We start from the raw sequence: 8,538 nt of genomic DNA, 5'->3' as shown, positions 1-8,538 counted from the left end.
GAGGAGGGAGGGCTGAAGAGGGAGGACTCTGGCTCTGCCTTACAGCACAGACTCCTGGCTCCTAAATGTGCGGTGGGATGGAAGGACAGGGAGGCCAGGAGCTGGAGAGGGCTGTGACTGGACTCTCTTCTGCCCCATCCTCAGCGTGCACCTTGTCAAGTCACCACCCCCAGACCCTCTGTCTCTTCATCTGTGGGACAGAGAAGAGGATGCTTACTCCTAAACCAGTGGCACCACATGGCAAACCATATAAGACAACTCAAAAGGATGGCAGACGAGGAAATTCTCACTGTCACCTGTGTGAGTGGCCCAGATTGACATATGAAGAGAAACAGGCACTATTTCAGGACACACATGGAAAACTGCAGCACTTAATTCCCGAACAAATTTATGTAAAATTAATTGGATCACCTGTTCTCCACAACTTTTAATTGCAAAATCAATTAAATTTGAAGTGTTCTGCTTATGGCCCAGAGAAGGGAGGGCAGAGCCCAACATGGCCCTGCCCCTGGGCCCCAGAGGTCCTAGCAGCGCCCCCTGCTGACCAGGAAGACCCTGGGGGGGTAGGAGGAGTCTAAGAGATGGACAGGACTGGGGTGATGAGGGGCAGGGGGTGTTTCCAACAAGGGAGCTGAGCTAAAAAGGCCAGACAAAAGGGAAGGGGTGATTGTTCCCTAGAGGTGGTCAAAGTGGCAACTCCGCTGCTCCCCATTGCCTGTTCTGCCCCCCACCCATTCACTATTTCATTGCCTTTGTATCTCTGCACATCATCTTTGTGCTGAGTAAAATATTGGCTCCATGAAGACATGTCTGCTGTGTATACTGCTGAGTGCCTGGTGCCCGAGAGTGACTAGCATTTAGTAGGTGCTCACTGCTAGCTCACGAAGGGTGGATGGGTGGATGAATGTGTGGGTGGCTAGATGCGCGGGTGGATGGATGGGTGGGTGGGTGGTGGACGGGTGAATGATGGGTGGATGGATGGACGGATGGACAGACGGACGGATGGATGGTGTGTGGGTGGGGGGATGAATGGACCAAAGGAGGGATTTCTAAGCCCAGAAAGGTGGGAGAGACTTTAAGAGTTGAAGTGTTCGTGTCAGGTTGGGCAGCCCTGTAGGTTGGGGTTCATGCCTCCTCCCCAAAGGTGTCTGAAGTCACTCAGAGGCAGCACATGAGCACTGACCAGGAATATATATATACACACACACGTTTCTTCTGGCAGTTCCCCCAGGCCTGCTCCTCCTGGGCTGCTGAATGCCCCTCGCTCAGGCAGAGGCAGTGGTTTGGGGTCAGACTTGAGCCCGTCTCAGGTTTCTCCTGTTCGCTGTTGAGGAACAGCTTACTTCTCTGTGACCCAGTTTTCTCATTTGTATGCAGGACCGTCATTCTTATAACAGGGCTGTGGAGAAATCTGCTTTGTAAGGAAACGTGTGCAGGCACCGAGATGCGCACTCGGCAGCCTCCAGCGTCCTTGAGGTACGTGGTGGGGCTGCAGGTGCAGGACAGGCTGGCCACCCCGGCCCTGCTGGGGAGAGGCCTGGACATGGACAGCCAGCCCCAGCTGGGCTCCCGCTTCCAGTTCGCAGCACCAGGAGAGAGGCAGGGGCAGGAAGGGCGGGACGGAGGAGTGAAAGACCCCTCTTCCTCCTTCCCCAGTCTCACTCCCCTGCACAGGCAGCTGGTGACACTTGTCAATCCAAGTAGCGGATGCGATTCTTGCACCCTTGTGGGGAGGGAGATGCAGTCCAGGTGAGCTCCAGCCATCCTCTTCAGGGTGTGAAGGAGCACAAGGGCCTGTCGGCCAGCCCAGGGCTGAGTTTCCCGTGAGACCTTGGGTTTGGCCCGGGAGATGCCCAGGGCTTGCTATGGGGAAAGGGAGGAAGGTGCCTAGGAGAACTCAGCATCAGGGGAGTTAATCCAACCTTTCATCTTAGATCAGGGGAGGAAGTGGCTCTTACACCCAAAGAGCCCTGGGCTGGTGGCTCCTGACCCCCCTGCTCGGAGTCTGTCTTCCTCTGCAGGCGGCGGCAGTCAAGGCGGCTCTGATGAGCCTGGAGTGGCACATCTGTCCCACCTGACTCCAGCTGCTGCCACGGCCCCTGGAGGAGACACCAGGGTTCATGGGACTGAATGGGGTCCCTGGGGGTCCCCACAGCAGGGCTGGGCAGACAGGGTCCCGGAATTGTGTCAGTGTCGTCCGCACAGTCCCTGAATGCGGGGTCCTCGGGGCTGTGGTGGTTCACCTTAAGCTGAGGCGGTCTCTGCAGCCCCATCCAGAAGCCCAGGGAAGCAGGATCTTGGGGGAGAGTCTACAGGGCGGGAGAGCCTCACACCACCTCTCTCGAGCAGGCCCATGAGCTACTGTCTGTCACATGCTGAGGCGAGGACCACAGCCTCCACAGCCCCCATCAGCTCTGGGGCTCCTGTCACGGTGCACGCCCATCTCCAGTCTGGAGGACACAGTAGCAGGCAGAATAGAGATTTCAGATGCTGTCAGATCTCTGCTCAGCACCTCTCAGCTGTGTGACCCTTGGAAATCACATAACCTCTCTGGGCTTTATTTGCCTCACTTGTAAAATAGGAACTACTAGGATTGCCATCACATGAGGTGGTTATGAGGCTTAAATGAGTAAAAGGCAGTAAAGGCAGGCATGTAACAAGCGCTCAATAAAAAGCAGCCTTCGGGCCCTCCCTTGTGGCGCAGCGGGTTAAAGCACAGCACTGAGAAGCTAAAGCCACTTCCGCATGAGTTCGATCCCCGCCTGCCCCGGAGGTGACCACATGGCGCGTCAGACCCCTCCTGACCTGCCTGCTGCTCCCCTCAGCAGTGTACTTCGTCGATCTGCCTGTTCTGCTCCCTACTCTGTCTCTGGTGAAGCCTCTCACAGCCTCTGCACCTCTGGCCTGTACCCGGGTTCTGTATGCATAAATAAATAAATCTTAAAAAAAAAAAAGAAAAGCAGCCTCATGGTCGCCATCACCTGAGCTTTCTGCACATGCTGACACATCATGTGGAGAAGGCCGAGCTCCCAGTCAGCCCTCTTTCTTACCATTCCATCATCAGCACTTTCCCACATCATTGAAAATTCCTCAAAAGCATAATGCTAATAGCTTTATAATTGTACCTCATTTAGATGCACCATAATTTACTTCATCATCCTCCACTGTCAGAGGATAACAGGCCTTTTCTCCTAGATACGGGGCTGTGATGAACGACAGGCTGTTGCCTGGGTCCCGCTCACACCCTCGGGACAGGCGCTGCAGGTGGAAACTCGCATCCAGAGAGGCAACGCTCCTCAGCCCCGGGGGCTTTGACACCCACTCGCTTTCTTGAAACTGTCGCCATGTGTGCCCGGCGGCCCACCAGGGTGCCTGGTTCACCACCCACGGCCCTGGCCTGAGGTGCCTGCTTCTCAGCCACATCACTGGCAGGCCCATGGGTGCTCAAGACTCTCAGTGAGGATAAGAAGCAGCTGTTGCAAAGACCGCTGATAGCTCTCTCTTCCCGCAGCCCATCCTGTGCTGGGAAGAGGGCTACCACACAGTCATTGTCCAGGAACTATGTGTTAAAGACCGAACACCAGGTGCGCCTTATTAATATGGATGTTTTCCTCACAGCACACCCACTGCCATCTAGCCTCTGCCAAGGCTTGCCTCAATCAACTTCCTCTGCTCACTGCATTTTCCAGCTGTGCCACAGTGGCTGAGGACCCAGACTCCAGAGTCAGGCAGCCTGGGCTTGGGTTTCAATTGCCTTGCAGTAGCTGTGTGACTCTGGACAAGTTACTCAACCTCTCTGAGCCTCAACCCTGCTGTTGGTTCTCTGCAGAGGGCCGTGGCCTCCTGGGAAGCTGGTGAAGCTCCTCAGAGCTGGGGGCCCTGGGCATCCCTCTGCAGAGAACCAACCCCAGCTCCCCCCATCTGGGCCTCTGCACCCCGGTCCACTCTTCCCTGACTTCCCCTGCCCTGCCTGCCCTGCAGCTCCTTGGGGACCAAGCTCAGCCCTCAGCACGGCTGCTCTCACTGAGCACACGCCTGCCCGTGCCTCCTGCCGAGCGTGAGCACCCTGTGACACGGCAGGGAGCTCCCACCTCCGCCACGGCACTGGCCCCTGGGGCAGGGCAGGCACAGAGTGGGTGCTCGGTCGGCTTAGTGAATGAGTGGGGTAGGAGTGACTTTATTTAACTCAGGGGGAAGAGGAAGCTTCCCAGGGCTTTTCTGGGCCAGGAACCCCAAAGAGGAAGAGGGAGGGGGGTGTTCTGAGGCCCCTAGGCTGAGTCAGCAAGAGTGAGGATGCTCTTTCTACCTTGAGAGCCTCCATGGAGACCTCACTCCGTGCCTTCCTGGAGCGCAGGTCCCTTTTGCTGGAGAGGCCAGCGCGAGATTCCTGCTACTCTCTAGCATGCCGTTCGGCCTGAGCATCCTGAATCCCCCTCCGGGTGGAACACTTTGGACCTGAAACCTGAAGGGCACCTGGTGGGGGTGGAGCCGGGCTGCCTTGAGAGCCAGTGCTCCGCTTTCTGCTGCGACTGACTCCTCTCTCTTGCCTCCCTCTTCCCAGACCCGCCTGCATTTTCCCTTTCACAGTCATTCACTGAGCTGCTGCTGTGGACACAGGAATGGGCTGGTGGGCACCGGGCAGTGGACGAGCCATCTGCAGCCAGAGACAGTCGTGATCCATCATGGTCTGGCTTGGTGGCCGGCAGGCCGCCCTGAAGAGGAAGAGGGGGCGAAGAGGAGAAACACAGGGGTCACTGCTCCTCCTCGGGCCGCCTCAGATGCGGACACGTCCTCCTCCTCCTGCAGAGGTGGCTCTGTGAACACTCACCTTGAGGTCCCCCTGCAGATCCTGGGTCCCCCAGCCGCACGTGCTGTCCCTCTGGGGTCTTGCATTCTCCATCTGTACACTCAGGGGTTCCCAGCCGTGGCTGCTCCTTGGAATGTCCTGGGGTGGGTTGGAGCTGTTAAAAATCTTGACACGTAGGGCCCTGGCCCGGAGGTCTGGACGTGTCCTGGTGAGGAGCCGGAACTCTGGGCTCCAGTGCCGAGTCCACCTCTGGCCAGCGCTGGCAAAAGGCTGTGCCGGTGGAACCTCCTCTGTCCTGTTATTTTGGCCCAAACGTCTGTGTCCTCCCAGAATTCAGATGTTGCGATTTGGCCCCCAGGGCCGTAGTATTTGAGACTGGAGCCCTCACGAACAGGGCCAGTGCTCCTTCTCTTCCGCCACGGGAGACTGCAGCAGGAAGCAGCCATCGCAAGCTGGAAGCTGGCTCTTAAGGGAGCCTGACCATCTGGGACCTGGTCCCAACTGTAGAACTTCAAGAAATGCCTGTCTGTTGTTTGTAGCCAGATTAAAACAGTCACAGGCCCAGGATACACGTGTCCAGAGCTGGGCCCGGGGGGTCAGGCACTGGCAGCTGAGGTCACTGGGCCTGAGGTCCCGTTCCAAGTGGGCAGAGCCCACCTGGGCACATGTTGGCCCTGCCCAACCCGTGCAGCTCTTCCTCTAGGCCTGCAGCAGCTCTGCCTGCTCGCCCCTCGTGAGCAATCTCTCTGTTCCTTAAGCTTCACTTAAAAAGCCATCTGGGAGGATGGATGGCACCAGACGCATTTATAGTGTAGGTTTCCACAGAAGAGAGCTTTAGGAAATAAGGCACAGCACTTAGGGTTCGGGTCTTACTGGGCCCCATAACTCTGACCCTTGGAGAGAGAGCTGTATTTCTGGAGAGTGTGTCATTCCCTGCTTGGCACCCCAGCACACCCCGCCTCCCGCCCCTCCCCCCACCCCTCACGCTGCCTCCCCTAGGGTCTGGGCTGCTCCCACGTGTCTTGAGGGGTCCTGCTCCCAGGTCTCTGGCTGATTCCCTCCTCTTTCAACTGATGGGCTTACACTCTCCTCCCTTGTTCTTCCTTGGGGAGCTGCTCCCCGCCCCCCAATCTCAGGTGAAGTTTTGTCTTTTTCTGTGGGGTCTCCCAAGGCAGATTTGGGGCCAACAGGTGGGTACCCTGAGAAGAAGTCATGTGTTCACAGCTGGGGGTATGGATAGCCTGGGGAGGGGTATCAAGCTCCCCATCCCTGGAGGTGGGCAGGGATGGGCCAGCCCTCCGCAGAGGCCTCGAGGAGGCCAACAAGCAGAGCCTGTGGGCTTCTCTGAGACCTCCCCTCTTCAAGGTGCCTGACCTTCAGTGGACACTCACCACTAAGCCTCGGTTTCTTCACCTAGAAAATGAGTCAAAATAATAGTCCCCGCTTCCCAGGGTTGTCATGGAGACGAAAGGACATGTGTGCATGCAGCACTGAGCTCAGAGTGCAGATTATTACCAGGAGGGGGAGGAGGCCGAGGTTTTGATGTTCAAGCAATTTAGGATTCAAAAGTTCTGGGATTTTAAAAACCCAAGTCTCTGTGATTCTGTGGTTCAGTTATCTCAAGACAAGACTTCAGAGGAGTCTAAGGTTTTCAGAGTGTGAAGCTGTGATTCTTCTCATCTGTGGCTCCTTAGGCATCCGAGGCCACGTGTCCCTGTTCCCCTCCCCACCCCATCAAAGCGCCAGTCCAGGTTCAGAGGGGCACACCTCCCACTGTCCCGCCAACCCCACTTCTCACCAGTCCCCTGTGCCTAGCCCAGTCTCTCCCCTTCCCCTTTGCCCCAGATGCAGCGTCCCCCAGACCCAGGTCCTGGCACTGAGCCTGCACCCACCTCCCCGACCTCAACACCTGCTCCCCACTGCCTCCCACTCCCCATCTCTACCCCACCTTTGAGGCCAAAGGAGAACGTGACCTGACCCCTACATGCGTAGTGGAAGCCACGGTGCCAGCAGCTCCTGGGACTTTGCCTCCGTCACCCACACAGCGGGGCTCCAGCTGACACCGGGTTGTCCGTGGGGAGGCTTCTGCCCTCACTCCATGCTGGAGATGCCTGTGCCCTTTCCAGGCCCTCCCCAATCTCTGCCCCCCCTCCCCACCTCTCTGACCTAACACCTCTGTCGTTCCTTACATCAGCATCCTGCACAGGACTGAATTCCCGCCCCACAAATCGGCATGTTCAAGTCCTAACTCCCAGCACACTGGTCTCTGGGAGGGGGATGGGAGGCCATTAGGTTTCAATGAGGGCGTGATGTCGACCCCCTCCCCATGATGGGATCAGGCTCTGTGGCTCCCAGAGAGCACCCCATTCAGTAGGAAGTTGACTTCCTTGCTGACCCGGGGAGAAAATTCATTTCTGGTGTTCAGGGCCTCCACCCCAATCTGTAATTGGTTATGACAGCCTGAGCTGACCAAGAGAGTGACCCCACTGTTCTCACTTCCCTCCTCTGTGAGAGCTCAGTCCCCTGGCCCCTGCCCGGGGACCCTCTGCACCTGTGTCACCAGCCCCAGTGCCATCATCTGTATCCAGGGGCCAGGCTGATGCTGGCGTGGGCCTCTAGGCCACACGTGGCCAGCATTTGTGGCCCTGGCCAGCAAAGTGAAAGAGAAAGGTAAAGTGTCTCTATTGCAAGCTGTTGACGCAGGCTCCATTGAACCTCTGAAAGCCCAGGACACACTTGATCAAATCTAAACATGGCTAGAGCTTTGGCACCTGAAAAGTCAGTAGCCAGGGAAGGTGGGTCTTCTGTCTGGCAGGAGGATGGGACCAGGCAGGAAAAGGAGGCAGGGCCAGCCTGCTGCAGACAGGCCTAGCCAGCGGAATTTGAGACCACCTAGGAAGTGCTTCCGGGGCTCACAAGCCCGGCAGCTGAGCAAGACCCACCACCACGCTAAGGCAGGCAGGCAACTGCCTGATGCAACTGCCTGGGTGTGGGCCTGGGAGCCCTATTGTGGTCTGGGTCCCTGTCAACAGCTGCCTGACCCTCTCCGTCCATGGGTCTGTTCCCACCACACATGTCCTCGGGCCTCCCTCTGTCTCTCTGATAGTGGAGTGTTTGCCCTACTCTGCAGGGCTGGGGGCCCCACACTCGCTGAGTATCAGGCCTCTCCTGTCATCCTTCAACGGCAACCAGCAGCCTCCGAAGTCACCTTCCCTGTGCAGAGACGCCTGCAACACGCACCTCACCACTCTTCCTCCCTGTCTCGCTTCATCCTCATTCACCATCCTGCTCTTCCCCTGAGTGTCCCCCGTGTGTCCCTCCAGCATGGTTCATTGGTTTTGATGGGCTCTGTTCCCCCGAGTCAACCCCCGACATCTGCGACTTGGGCATTTCCTCTCCACGCCCCAGGTTCCCCGTGGCGCCAAGGCCCCCATGGGTCCCTCTGCTGTAGCTGCCCTGGTCCAGGCCCACCAGCTCTCACTCCAGGACAGTGCGCACTTCCCTCCACCTCCCAGCCTCAAGTCTCCTGCGACCTGGACAGATCTTCCTAAATCAGACCCTGTCACGATCCTATCTGTGCTTTGGATGACTCCCCGTTGCCGAAAAGACAACATTGCTGTTCCTTGGAGTGTATTAGAAGGCCATTTATTCAGTTATACAAGAAATATTTATTAAATCACTATTATGGCCAAACACTTCTGGGGATGCAGCAAAGATAAAATCGACACAGA

The sequence above is a fragment of the Condylura cristata genome, unplaced genomic scaffold (assembly GCF_000260355.1).
Source record: "Condylura cristata isolate star-nosed mole 26May11 unplaced genomic scaffold, ConCri1.0 scaffold00008, whole genome shotgun sequence".
NCBI classification, from domain to species: Eukaryota; Metazoa; Chordata; class Mammalia; order Eulipotyphla; family Talpidae; genus Condylura; species Condylura cristata.
The sequence above is the reverse complement of the archived record's forward strand: the minus strand, read 5'-3'. Positions refer to the sequence as shown.